We start from the raw sequence: 15,233 nt of genomic DNA, 5'->3' as shown, positions 1-15,233 counted from the left end.
AACCTTTTCCTGTTTAACCGCTTTATTAAAAATACATTATCCTGATGCGAACCTCCCGATGGCGCAGTGGTAGCGTCGTCGCCTTGTAATCAAGGGGTTCCGGGTTTATTTCCTGGTGGAGGCACACAGTTGCTCGGATTGCACTTTAAACTGTAAGTCAAGTCCCGATTAGTCTTACTGTGCATAAAGTGGACTTAAAACACCAACTCAATCAATCAATCAATATTATCCTGATGCTACGACGCCACGGGCCCAGGGTTCGAATCCCCGCTTGAGCATGGGTGTTCTTTGTGAGTATCACTTCATCAATTTCATCTTCGCGATTACTCAAAAGTGGCAGAAATGCGAAGTAAAATTAACCAAACCAATCCATCAATTGAATTATTCTTTCAAGGAATGAGACTGTTTTGTTTAAATAAATTATGCAATTACACGTGTGAAGCGGAAAATGTGTTATGTCCATCACATACAACACCTAACACGTAGTACATTAATACTTAATAACGTTGTTAGTACACGTGATGGACTATAGTGTGTTTCTGTTGTGCTTACGGCTCTTTTACTTTCATACGCAAATCAAGAACGACAGTGACATGGTTAGAAGCACGAGACCACAACCATTGTTATATTGATTGGTTGCATCCAACTTCCCGTGCAATATGTAGCAGATACAACATGCTTGCACCAGATTTGTCTGCTACCAAGGGAGGGTTTGGGCCTTGAATGGAAATTGCACCGAATTCATAAATTCGAATACTAACATTTAGCTTTGTAGTTGGATATTTAAAACATATGCACACGTGTGCCAATGATGTCCGCTACAAAGCAAGCAAGGTTACAAACGCTAAACGAATTAATGAATTTTAATTTACATAAATATGCACAATCCTTTTAAAAATACCAGTACTTAGTTATTTTTTAACCCAACCTATTAAGGGCAGAATTAATTTTACTCGTGCCCTCCTGTCTCAAATGTTGTAAATGAGTTTGAGCATTTGTTTTAAAGTCAATTTTATGCACAGATAGGCTAATCGAGGCTGGACCTACAGTTTCAAGTTGGATCACAACCACTATGTGCCTCCACAGGGTTACTAATCCGGGACCCTAAAATTTTGTAAATATGCATAATGCTTAGTTGCGAGCGTATTTATCAATGTTTTAAGAATGCATGTTGAGGAGCAAGAACGTTTCAGATTTCGGATGGAATTTATTTGGTTCTTTAGTTTAATATATATATTTTTTATTTTCTGCTACATGTTTTAACCCTAGCTTAAATTTTATTTATGAAACTCATTAATATTTTCAATATATTTCAGCCTTTCATATTCTTGTTTGTCTTTTAAGCAAAATTTCCTGTTGTCTCCCATCATTTGTTGTGAACTTATCCACCCCACCATATCGTCTGATGCTGAGGTACGAGGTCGTTCTGCAAAGTGGTCATCTTCAAGCTTGTTACATTTAAATTCAGCTACTTAGCTCTTATATGTTGCTTAAGAAGAGGCATCTGCCACCAGCTTAGCCAGGAAATCTTCACGCATCTTATTTGGCATCATGTTTAATTTAGTAGAGGTATTTGATCACAGCCCGATAGGTAATTCCCTCCATTGTGATAAACAGGTTGCATTTGCTTCTATTCAGTTACGTGCAAACAAAGAAAAGTCATGTGGTTTATGGCGTATTCATATGAGGGATTAACCCGGGTTCGAATCCCGGCCTGGGCATGGAGGTTTATGAGTGTCCATTCATCAATTTTCATGATATCATCACTCATCCCCATCTTCATAATCCGAATCAAACTACATTTTCTAATAATTCTAACTAAAAGTATGTTATTGCATTCAAATGACGCGAAGCAAACAGCTCAAATAACCACTGCCTGTTATGCGAAATAACATATTTTTTGTACGCAATATATAGTTTGACACAAATCTCTTTCCACTCAATTTAAAACTGGTTAGCTGATTACCAAGATACCTATTTTAATTAGAAAAAAAAATAATGTTGCGGAATTCTTATCCGAACCCGTTCAGTAGATATGAATAGGCCAAATTCTTTGGAAGTTGCTTGTCTTAGGAAGACATTCAGGTTTGGCAAAATTTCCATCGCTGGTTCAAATGTAGGTTTGTATATTACATCAGCAAGCGCGTTTACGCAAAATTGCAAGACACACACAATTATGCATCGAGGAATGGATGTCGCTTATAACCAAACAGTAAAAAGCACTTCAAGTGTGTTGACATTCCTTTGCTTGCCTGGAAACGTAGAGATAGCTGACAGCTCCTCTTCCTGTCCCTCTCCCCACATCTCTCCCTCTTTCTCTCTCTCTCTCTCCCTCTCTCTCTCTCTCTCTCTCTCTCTCTCTCTCTCTCTCTCTCTCTCTCTCTCAACCTTGCTCGATCTGCCTCTTATTCTCTTTAAGCCAACGCCGCTTTGAAGTGGCTTTCCGAAATTGCGTGCTGCTTTTATAAATTGCTTTAGATCGTTCGTGTGGAAGAGGGGTGTTTCTCTCATGCTTCCTCTTTTATTTTTGTTTGTGTGTTTGTTTGTTCGTGTTGGCCTTTTCATTTCGATATTTGGATTTCGAAATCTTTGGAGATTATCATTTCTGGAACGTAACAAGCATATATATCTGCGCGAAATTGAACTTCCTGATTTCCTATCGCCTCCTTTGAAAAGACGAACAAACATAGACAGTTCAATACCTCTTGAAGGGAATCCAAGCTACCTAGAGGCTTCGCTTTACGCGACCAAGAATCGCCTAACATGTCGAGCTCATAACTGAAGACCTAATTGTGGGGTTAATTATGACACTGACTTTGATTGCCTTTAACGGAACAATTAGAACACTGAATTGGACATAGGACAATCAAAGAAGCCGCCCACGTAACCCTGAATACGCTTCCAATAAGCCATGCTTGTGTGGAATTAAAGCAGATATGGCAAAAAAATAAAAATTGCCAACATAAATTAAGCAAAAATAGAATTCTGTAGAGTGGTAGAGTAGACATTTTATCACAGATAAATTTGAATTTGAATTTAAAATTTTGAGTGAGTCAGCACTTAGGCTATTTTGCACCCTTCACATTATACGGGGGCCTGCCCCTTATCATTACAAATAAAAACTCTAACGTTGCATGACGAAAATCATAAAATATTATGACTTCTGTTAAAAGCTGAGGCTGTAAACGGGCACTCAGCACACACAAGGACAAAAAACAGGACAACACAAAAATTATACTGGCCATAGTGCCAGTCGCCAGAGCCTCGTTAGTCTTCAGTCCAGGGTGTACTACGTGGAAGTGAGATTGACTTTTGGGTGCCTAGGTGGAAGGTACCCCTTACACCCCTATCACAGATACATGTTTTATATAATATTATACAGGGTGTCATTTCAATGGCGCCCACGGACAACAGATTCGTATAGAGGACATCAAAACAAACAACTTTTCTCAGTAACATATTTCTCGTTGGTGCGTCGATTCGACGCTACAGCCGTTCAAAAAAGACCGTTTTGCCTCCTGGATGCTGGCAACCTAACATAACATTTGATCGTACCTGTGATTTCATTTCCTGCGGCGAAACAGCGCACAGCAGGGTTGCAAGGAACAGACAAATTTTGTCAAAATGTACAAACTACCAACCACACAATTAGGTGAAAATGAATCGAAAAACGCGTCCAGTAGACCAAACATCATAGCCTACCAGCCAGACGATCAACAGTCATCTCAGGGGGAGGGGAAGTGAACCAACGATATGGGAAATGGTAAAAACATATTTAAAATGAAGTGCCAATATCGGATTTTGTCTCAGCCTACATGTGTTATCAACAACAATAAATGTTATTGGAATTACAGCTTACAGGTGGCTGTTTGCGCCCAGCTACATGTCAAATATTTGCAAATATCGTTGCAAGGTTGATATCTTACAGGTTTGTGTCCAGATGCTTTGTGGTACTTTTGTGCTGATAACGGAAGTATCCGATTTTCACGTTGTTACATTACGGCTAAAACACGTACAACCACAGTAACAATCTAATGATGAATCAGTACCGAATATACTGCCCTGTTCACAGTTGCAAACTATTACATGTGCATCCGGAGCATAGATAAACACAGTCGTCGGAGAGCTTGTATTACTAATACTTACTATATCCCTGTATTTTCAACCATTTTTGTCACTTGCCTCACAATGTCCTGAATATACATTATATTATGTGTTGCTTACCTTTGAAATTTTGAGTTCTTTCATTTGTATTTTGTCATCTGTTCAGTCTGTCAAAGACAACTAGTATCAGAAGGACGAAGTGGATAGACTAAATTGTAGATTCCAACTTGGTAACTAGATTTGCAAATATTTGACATGTAAGCTGAGACAAAATTCGATATGACCACTTCCACTTGAATTCTATTTTCTTCCTACCATTTTTCGTATCGTTTGTTTCCTTCCTATTAAGTTAAATAACGTGTTTTATCGTTTTGTTAGCTATGTCGTTTTTCACAGAATATGAGTGTTCCTGGCAACCCTGGAACGCATCGCTTCACGACGGAATATGACGTCACAAATTCAATGAAATGTTGTGTGTGGTTGCCAGCATTCAGGTGGCAAAACAGGCTTATTTGAACGACTGTAGCGCCGAAATGATGCACCAAAGAGAAAAATGTTACTGAGAAATGTTGATTGTTTTGATGTCCTTTATACGTTTCCGTAGTCCGTGGGCACCATTAAAATGACACCCTCTATATTATATATTTATACATTACATAATATATATAAATATGTAATGTATTATTAATCTATAAGACGTTAATCTATGTTTTTGGTATTACGTCTGGCGTCTGGAAGGAATTTGAAAGAAATCTCAAATGCCTTACACGTTGAGCATCACAAAGATAGTAATAATACGTCTTTCAATTCGAGAAACAGAAAACCACATTGAAATTATTATCTCGTGAGGAAATTTATTACTCTACAGAATGCATATCAAGGACATTGTAAAGTTCATTCTTTTCTCATCGAAAAAATCGTTATTTTTAAATTGTATATGTATAAATGTTAACATTATTTAAAATTTTTACTGTGCATATTTTTGACTGCGTGTACTACTATCTGCTTATATTGATCTGGTAAACCTATAGTTAGCCTATAGGATTAGTAGCAAATTTACGGGTCCATCGTAGTTGCGATCTCTAGCATTGGTAAATTGAAGAAAAAAATAGTTTATCTGAGTCCAAGAGAATAGATGCTCTTTCCATTTGTGTCCAATTAAGATTGCACCAATTAGGAAGTGTTTCCATTGATCTTATTTAACGTCGCTCTTCCACCACTTTTGGCTAATCACAACGATGAGGATAAATGATGAACACAGTCTGTCGCAGTAGTCTGTGGAGCAACACCGCGCAAAACGGTAGAGAACAGGAGAAAGCGAGTGGGCGGAACTAATCAGTAAGCGCTGCTGCAAACGACTGGTTGCTGCACTCGCGTTGCCCTTTTTACGTCTCACGGGTTCATTGGTCGATTTTTCTCGAGTCACCACTTTCGCAGAGGATTAATTTTCGTTCACTTCCTCCAGAGATTTCCGGGTCAGAGTTGTGCTGGGAAATTTTATAATGCACCTCTGGGCAATTCGGCGAAACGGGAAGACACGGTGCAGGTGGAAGCTTTTGATATTGCTTTTTCACGTCTTGAGAATCAGAACAGTGACCATTCTGACTCTGATGAAATTTTTCCCAGAGGCAGATAAAAGGAATCCAAGTTGACCTGAAAATCCGATATGCGTGGGTTTTTGGAAGGATGAACATACCGGTATACGTATGGTGTACGAATCAAATTAGGAATATGTGACTGCCGTGGTACCAAATATTTCTACGGCTACACTTTAGATTGGTTTGATTTGATTTGGTGTTTTAAGTCCACTTTGTGCACAGTAAGGCTAATCGGGACTGGACCTACAGTTTAAAGTGGGATCCGAACCACTATGTACCTCCACCGGGTATCGAACCCGAAACCCCTTGATTACAAGGCAACGACGCTACCACTGCGCCATCGGGAAGGCTACACCTTTGAGTCTGGATAGAAATCAATATTAAGGACTCGTGAGTTTTTAAGCGGCTTGCATTAGCGTGCCCATATTGCCTTCTTTATTTTTAGTAGTCAGTTGTATATTTCGCAATTATTCAATTTATTGCGCAATCAGATCAAAAGATGATTATGACTTCACCAATCCCTATTCATGGGCACGCCACCAATTGTAAATGTGCAGAAAACACAATGTATAATATTCTCTAATGTACGCACATTTTCTATTTTCTATTAATTTTTTAATCATAATTTCCGTTTGATTGGAGAATTCTGTGCTCAGTAAACACGCACATCGCATATACGTGTTGCGTAATGGTGCCATTTGGATTTAAATTTTCGGTAATTAGCAATATTATGGAAGCAGGAAATTTATACAGATATTTCGGTTTAACAAGTTAAATTTATTATGTTGTGCACACATTCAAAGATTTTTCCAACGGCTTATACTCGGTGGTTCTGTTGTGCTAGACTCTTTAGCAGATTGACTAGCATAGTGCGATAACAATGCAAAGGTCTTAGATTCTTATCCTGGTTAAGTTGCCTCATTATAATTCATCACTTCACCATTGATTATAATCTGCAATCTTGTTAAGGTATAGATGCCTCATTCTATTTCATCAACTTTCCATTAATTCCAATCTGTGGCTAAAACGTGAATACCTCATTCCATTTCATCACCTCACCAATTATTCTAATCTTCACTCTGATTAAGACCTGGATACCTCATGCTATTTCATCACTTCACCATTGATTCTAATCTGCACTCTGATTAAGACATGAATACCTCATTCTATTTCATCACCTCACCATTGATTCTACTCTTCACTCTAAGTAGGATACCTCATTCTATTTCATCAGCTCACCATGGATTCTAATCTTCACTCTGATTAAGACATGAATACCTCATTCTATTTAATCACCTCACCATTGATTCTAAGCTTCACTCTGATGAAGACATATGTACCTCATTCTATTTCATCACCTCACCGTTGATTCTAATCTGCAATCTGGCTAAGACACGGATACTTCATTCTATTTCATCAACTCACCATTGATTCTAATCTTCACGATTAATCTAGAAGTAACAAAGCATAATTCTAGTAGAGGATTTGCAGTTGCACTTGCGTTTTTATTCCCCTTGCAGCCCCAAAAATTGAAGAGACGGGAACAAGAGACCAAAAGAAGACAAAGGCGCCTTTGGCGGCAAGTAAGAGAACTACCAGCCCCAGGGGAAGCTCTGGTCTACGATTCTTCAATCTATTCACCGACGCTAATCGATTTCTGATACCAAAGGCGAGGGTCCACTCTCGGCAATACAAAAGCATATCCTTTCAGCCCTACGGTGCACATTGTTATTTGGCCTCTTAAGAACGGTTTAGTGATGCTGACTCGGGCGTGCTTAGCACTTCGAACAGTTCTGTATGTGCCTCGTCACTTGGGCAACGTACTCGTGGCCATCTGGTTGAAGTTGGCTGAATTTTGGGAGCAGGAAGGGGGTGGGGGTGATAAAGAAATTTTATGTTCGATCATAAACCATGCTCTGTTGTTAAAAGTTATTTAATACCACCGTAAAATGGAATCAACCTATCGGTTCATGATGGCACAGGATGGTTAGTCGAAAAATACATTTTTGCACAGGAAACTAATGTTACCGCATATCATTTTTCTTGTACACTTTCATATTGTGTTCATTTGTCAGTATATAAATCAGTATTTGCAAAATTAGTTTCTAAATATTGCCACAATTGATTGATTGATTTAGTTGTTGTTTTAAGTCCACTTTGTGCACAGTAAGGCTAATCGGGACTGGACCTACAGTTTCAAGTGGGATCCGAACCACTATGATCCTCTACCGGGTATCGAACCCGGGATCCCTTGATTGCAAGGTGACGACGCTACCACTGCCCCACCGGGAAGGCCCGAATATTGCCACAAGACAGACTTTTCGTATGTTACTAAATTACATACGTTGCAGCAAATATTAAGACTTCTGTATTATAAATTAATTTAGAATCTTGAGGGATATGATATTGAATTGATTAAAACATGGGAGAAGTAAATAGGACCATTTTTATCCTACTCCTTTTGGCCCTTTAGGCCAGAAGCTACAAATAATGAAACGTTTTCACAGGAAGACGGGCCATGCTGTACACTATGTACCGAAAGCTACATAAACTCCAAACAAAACATTGCTCTGAGTGATTAGATTTATAATATTCCATAGTACTAATTGCCACCGAGAGAGCATATAAGCCCAATAAAATGTTAGTATTGTTTCAAACCCAGAAAACAGAAATCATTCTTGAGCAAACAAAGTGGAAATATTAGTCCGCCTTCGAAATATGTTGTATCGTCTAGGAAATTACGCCAAATATACAAGAAAAATAACAATGTAGCTTTCTGTTATCGTATTGGCAACAATACATTTTATTAGTTATAAAAATAAAGTTACAATGGTCCCATTTGCTAGATATAAAAATTTTCATGTGAATGTTTCAAGTATAGTTACTACGCTGAAAATCACAGGTACACAATGGGAGCTTTATAAGATAAAATTTCAAATTATGAAAGTGGATCAAGAAAGTCATGTAGGTGCAGATTTGCTTTGAATAAATACTATTCAAAGTCATGTGCTACCAAATTTCACAATTTTGGTGATGATATGTTTGTGGCTTCTGCAGTACCTGAATGTAATTATCAACTCAGGTAAACTATACAGTTCTTCACATGGTCAACATAAGTTTTACGTTAAACAATATGCCATGTTTGAAATTTATTGTTTGTAGCGACTTGAAATATTTCGTACTTATAACGAAATATGCCTATTTAGTCGGGTTTTGTGATTTAGTGAGTAGGATAGTTTCTGTGAAAGCAATGGTCTCGTGTTCAAATCTCGGACAAGACATGGATTTGTTTGTTTGTTGAAGTACAACTGGGTGCGTTAACATTACTTGCTATTTGCACTCGTCTTAAGTGGTTGATTTCCACAAGTTTATCATTTTACTATGCCTGTTGTGATTTACTGGAATATCAACTATCTGATCAGAGTCATCTTCAAGGTAACGGAAATCAAGCGAAAGGTGCTAAACCCTACATTTGACCAGCCTCTGTGAAAGGTCTTTCCAGTTTCTTCTCCTTAGCTCCTTTCACTTTCTATTTATAACTGCTCCGTTGCTTCAATCAACACCTCCATAGCTATTGACGTAGGCATACTCCAGCTGCTAAGTAACATGCGGCCATGCAAAAGATTACCGCTGATATATAACAAGAGTAATTATATGCCTGCCAACAAAGGAGTGTTCAATACCTGGCCAAGCATAAGAAGCGGGATTATATGACGGGATAACTAGATATCGTAGGTTCAAATTTGAATTGCTAGGTTCAAATTCTGAGTGAGGCATGGTTGATCATCTATTTCATCAAGTAATTATTCATCATTGTCAATGCGGAGACAGCAAAGCGATAAGTAATGGAAATACATAAGACATTTAGTTCCAAGGCATTTTAATATCATCGCAGTGCCTGAAGGTGAAGATGAAGATACAAATTATAGTCGAAATAGTGGAAATTTTCCTGGATTTGTTAGAAGTAATTACAGAATATTTTCAAGCTTCCAATTAGATATTTATTTATTAAATTATTACACACAGGAAATGCTCTCTGAAGCTTAGCGATGATAACAAAACGAACGAACATGATGACAATTCATTTTTATGCAATTTTATCGTCTCATATGCTCCCTTGGAACTTGAAATGCATGCCACATAGATGACTAAATATCCTCAATATCAAACAGTTTGAGGGATATAAATATCAAAACATTTCCAATTTGCATCACGCTTTGTTTATTCTCTTTCAAATCGTATTTGGATAATGTACGCATGATTTATCCGAAAACTGTTCATCGGATCGAACATCCAGAGAGACATATTTAATGCCGCCGTTGTCCACCATTGTTTGGATTCTGGCAATTTATTCGCAGTCTTTGCGCATTCATAGACGTTAATTGGTTACAAAAGAGAACACTGTAAAAGAGAGAGAGGGTATTGGTATGCAACTCTGTATGGATAAGTACACATTTACACACGCTTGAAACCACTGAAATTTTAATAGTTTCCGAAACATGGATATTGATTGAGGCTTAAGCAGTTTACATTCCACTGATTACACACGTGACTATTTCCACAGAGAACAAAGGAAACATTGTTACCCCGAGGTTCTACTTCCATTATGTTGCGCTCTGGTGGAAGGTTATTTTCTTGGCTTCTTTCTTATTCCTGTTTTCTGCGAAGTGCCTCTAAGACTTCAGTATTTCGTCATTAAAAATGCATAATCAACTCTTGTAGAGAGAGGTGGTGGCTGATGATGCCTTTAGCTTTACACAAGAAATTTCGTTAAGAAGAAAATGAACACAAATGTATTTACGTCCATTCAGATTGGTATTTTTGCGAAGTTTCTTTTCTGTGTTATTGAGAGATTGATACTTTTATTTTTTCACAATAACAAAGCGTGCATTTGGTGGCAACTGTATTGAGATATTCATATGTAAATTGACATCACTATTCAACTGACATTAATGTATCACTGCGATTAATTAATATTAATATTCTTGACAAGCCAATTGAAAAACAATGTGCAAATTTTCCAATTTGTTGAAATACGCACTCCTCTAATAGTCCAAACCTGCTCTAGGAACAGAAAAGAAACATATAAAATGGCCAATGCTTGCCATTCTTGCAAAACAATTAAGTTGCACTTGGTACTATCCACGATAGTTCATAAAGAAACTAAATTCAAACAGCAGAAACAGTCTGGTCATTCAAACATGTTTTCTTAAATTATACTCGATAAGAATTCCTCGTTGTAGGAATAAAAAAACACGATTTTCAGTTGTATATCTTTCGAGAATCATTGCCCTTTCTCGTCTGCGATATTTGGCAAGCATATAAATAATGAATTGAAAGTGACAGAACTAAGAATATCAATAGATGTGCTGTTACAAAACAGATTATTAAATATCAACAGTCGATTCGACATTAATCCCTTGTATAATTATTATCATTAATAATAATAATAATATAGCTATAGCACCATTAAGCCTTGTTTCCATTGATATGAAAAACTCAATATGCTGACCAAGGCCGAAATTTATTTTATTATAAAACATAAACTAAACGTAACGTTTCAACCTTCTAGCAAGGTCTTCTTCAGACTCTGCACCAAGTACAAATGTAACGAGGAACAAAACAGGACGATATATATACACAAAAATTCCTCCCCTCCAGACTATTAGAAAGTTGTTTTCCTGGAACATTCTAGCAGGTGGCCTACCCTTGTCAACTGTACTTTCACGTGACAAGTTGACATTTTCTTTCATCTGGAATGTGGTTGGACTCTTTATCTCATGCTCTTTTTCCTTTTTCCTTTCTTCATTCTTCTTCTCTCCTTTTTCTTTCTTGTCCTTTCCACTCTTTCTAAAACCTTCTTCCATTATTTGTTTATCTTCAGTCCCCCATTCCAGTTCATTGTGTCTTCTTCACCTTTCTTCCCTATTTCCTTGGCCTCCTTCCATTGTCTCACTAGTATTATCTTCTTCCTTTCTATCTGCTTAGCCTCATCCCACTCTATGTCATGTCCTGTTTCTCTCGTGTGTTTAAATATCGCATTTCTCTCTCTCTCTCTTAAGTCGTACATCATCCCTATGTTGTTTCAACCTGTCTTTCAGTCTCTTTTTCGATTCTCCTATGCACTCACTAGAATACTAGTGAGAAAATTGAAGGAGGCCAAGGAAATAGAGAAGAAAGGTGAAGAAGACACAATGAACTGGAATGGGGGACTGAAGATAAACAAGGAATGGAAGAAGGTGTTCGAAAGAGTGGAGAGGACAAGAGAGAAAGAGGAGAGAAGAAGGAAGAATAATGAAGAAAGGAAAAAGGAAAAAGAGCGTGAGATAAAGAGTCCAACCACATTCCAGATGAAAGAAAATGTTTAGCTAAATCGCTTGTCAAATGAAAGTACAGTTGACAAGGGTAGGCAACCTGCTAGAATGTTTCAGGAAAACAACTTTCTAATAGTCTGGAGGGGAGGAATTTTTGTGTATATATATCGTCCTGTTTTGTACCTTGTTACATTTGTACTTGGTGCAGAGTCTGAAGAAGACCTTGCTAGAAGGTTGAATCGTTACGTTTAGTTTATGTTTTATAATAAAATAAATTTCGGCCTTGGTCAGCATATTGAGTTTTTCATAATATAGCTTTATTCAGCGAGCAAGGTTCAGCATATAGCTATTGTTCTCCCACATAACCCTTATCAGGATGCAGTTTACATATATATAGATACAGGTAGAATATAAATTCAATTTAAAATGAATATAACACAATGAAAGTAAAGATAAAAAAGCCCAAAAAATATTTGGGTAGCCCTAATCATAAAAGCAAGACAAAACTACGAAGTGAGTTTGAGATTTTAAGTTTGTGCACAGATAGGCTAATTGGGACTGGAGCTACAGTTTAAAGTGGGATCTGAACCACTATGTACCTCAACCGGATAGGAACTACAAAGTGTAGGCAAAAATGTATAAGTTACCCTGGGTATGTGTGTTCAAAAGGAAAAAAAATAGCTAACATAAGTCATACTCGACACAATTCCCGTCAGTCCAGACGCCGGAGGCTCATTAGTCTGCAATATGCAGTCCAGGGTGTACTATGTGGCATTTGGGTGCCTTCCTTGCATCCCTGGAACGCAATAACTCGGCAAAATTAACACGTTAATGATGATAGTCACAATAACGATTTTTTTAGATTATTACTTAACGCACATAGAAAATCGTTTCTTTAAAAAAATAATTGACGGCGCAAAGTCAATCACAATACATTTGAAACTCTACTATATCTGCTATTTTTCTTACAAATGACGCGATAGTACAATGTTTATTTAAATTCCTATTAAGCATCTGTATTTAACTGACTACGATGCACAACATTTCCTATTTTGAACTTTTATATTGGAATATTTGCATAAATATCTAGAATGTCATAAATATTTTTTTTACAAATAGGCTGTACTGTACGTAGAGGAGAAGGTCTAAATATGGGCGAAGGTTTAAATATGGGTTTTGGAGTTTTCAGAGCTCCCGGGTGCTGCAGCCTGGTAGGGGCTATTGGAAGTGTTTATCTGTCAAGGACAAAGGTTGCGACGCCAATTCGCAAGAGAAAGTGGTGGTTAGTTTCGGCCTTGAACGCTGTTATAGAATTGCGACCTCCGAAAACTTTGTGCAGGCATGTTTTAACTCGGCGTTTTCTGAATTCTCATCTGCTTTGTATCGGTTATGATATTAGCGGTACATAAAACAAATGTAAGCTTTTATAATGCCATGATTTGTTTGTGAAATATGTACCACAGAGAGTGAAAATAAATTGAAGAAGAAAAATAGCGTGATGGTCTAAATATGGGCTATGACATGAGGTCTAATCTTGAGATCACATTTTCAACAAATATTTGGTTGTTTTTCGTAATTTCGATTTTTCCCATTCCGCGTGATTTTCAAAACAACAGATTATTCATAAATATGAATTTTATAATGATTTAGCGATAAATGACTGTTTTTTAAATTTTAATTGCTTTTTGTGATATTGCCACTAGTAGCCCATATTTAGACCACAATTTAATTACATCATTTTACCATTTCTTGGAAATTGCTTTTTTTTTAAAAAAAAATGGAGACCTTCTATACTTTAGCATCTATGTATATATTTCATATATCTGCGCCAATTAAGATTGGAATTATCAATGTACTAATTGTATAATAAAAATATAAGTCTTAATTAAGCAACTTAAACAATTTAGATTATATGTTTTTATACTGAAAATATTTATTGTGCCCAGAAAAAATAATTCCAAATGCACTACACACAACACGGGCTTAATTTTCATTCAAAGAACTAAGAATAATATAACATTTTCAGTTTACAGAAATAAAATTTAACCAAATTAAGAAAAATATATTTAAAACATCTATAAAAACAGCTATATCGAGGTTGAATTGCGTACATAATAATCTTTATTATTAAGATGTAATTAGTAATATTTCCTTATGCATGTTTAACATTTAATGCATGGTAACTTTATTTAATACACATGAAAATTGTGTTCCAAAACTTACCGTACTGCAAATATCGTAACATGTAATAAGTATTGCCAATACTGAATTTTTTTGTGAATAGTGTGCTTGTCATTTGAAATGACTGACTACCAATCTTTGATCAGTTCAAGTGGTGTTTTCTTCTAAAATTTAGCCAATTAACAATTAGTTGAGAATAAAAACCATTTAGATTAATGAGTGAAATTTATATTTAGTAGGAGATAACAATGAGCGTTCAATATCAACAAAAGATTTAATTAATTTACAGTCCAATTTCCTTCGGCTTAGAAGTGATTGATTTTCTCTTTCGGCACATTAAACGATGCGACTCCACTCCACTGGGACGACATCAAGGTCTTTCACCTAAGCTGTCATTTCATTATAGGAAAATACGACCTTTGGGGTCAGGACAGCCATTATGCACTTCAGTTTCCAGATGAATCTGTTTCACGGTTAATTGGAAAGTTCTTCCTTCCTCTTTGACGGACAGCTGCTATGTCGGTGCGCTGTTCAAGATAAATGCAGCACCAAGCAAGTGTTAATTGGGAAAGTTACTGCCTCACCGATACACGGGGCAGCGTTTGATGTAGGGTTGATTTTTTATTGGCATCTTGTTATTGATATCAAGTTTAAGAATTGATTTTTAAAGGATTACAAAATTGAAATTTTGATGGCTTAAAATGTATGCGTTGCACATTTATGACATAATCCTATTGTTAGTAATGTGCACGTATACAACGTGTCAGCAATGAAATGTCAATAATATTGCTTTTCAATCAAACTGTACCAGGTTCGATCCTTTGCACTAAATTTGTTTGAATTTTATTCCGTGACCTTACTCATTGATGTGTTTTATATAAACTTCAGCCCTCTTACGATATACGAGTACATAAATATCCCCACACAAATAAGTTTTGTAATTTGGTTATTTATCGTATCTTCTTTGCTACCTCTTTCGACTAATAGCTGATGAGAAGACGAAATTAATATAAAACAGAACTAACAGAATTGAAGC

The 15,233-nt window shown here is 36.7% G+C and overlaps 1 protein-coding gene across 1 annotated transcript in view; it reads left to right on the top strand.

Annotated features, from left to right (window-relative positions):
• Window positions 1–15,233, top strand: part of LOC145983754 (solute carrier family 4 member 11-like) — a 398,440-nt gene that overhangs the window by 165,530 nt on the left and 217,677 nt on the right. The gene's annotated exons all lie outside the window — the stretch shown is intronic.

Source organism: Lepisma saccharinum, chromosome 2 (assembly GCF_977018435.1).
Source record: "Lepisma saccharinum chromosome 2, izLepSacc3.1, whole genome shotgun sequence".
Classification (NCBI taxonomy): Eukaryota; Metazoa; Arthropoda; class Insecta; order Zygentoma; family Lepismatidae; genus Lepisma; species Lepisma saccharinum.
The sequence above is the reverse complement of the archived record's forward strand: the minus strand, read 5'-3'. Positions and strand labels throughout refer to the sequence as shown.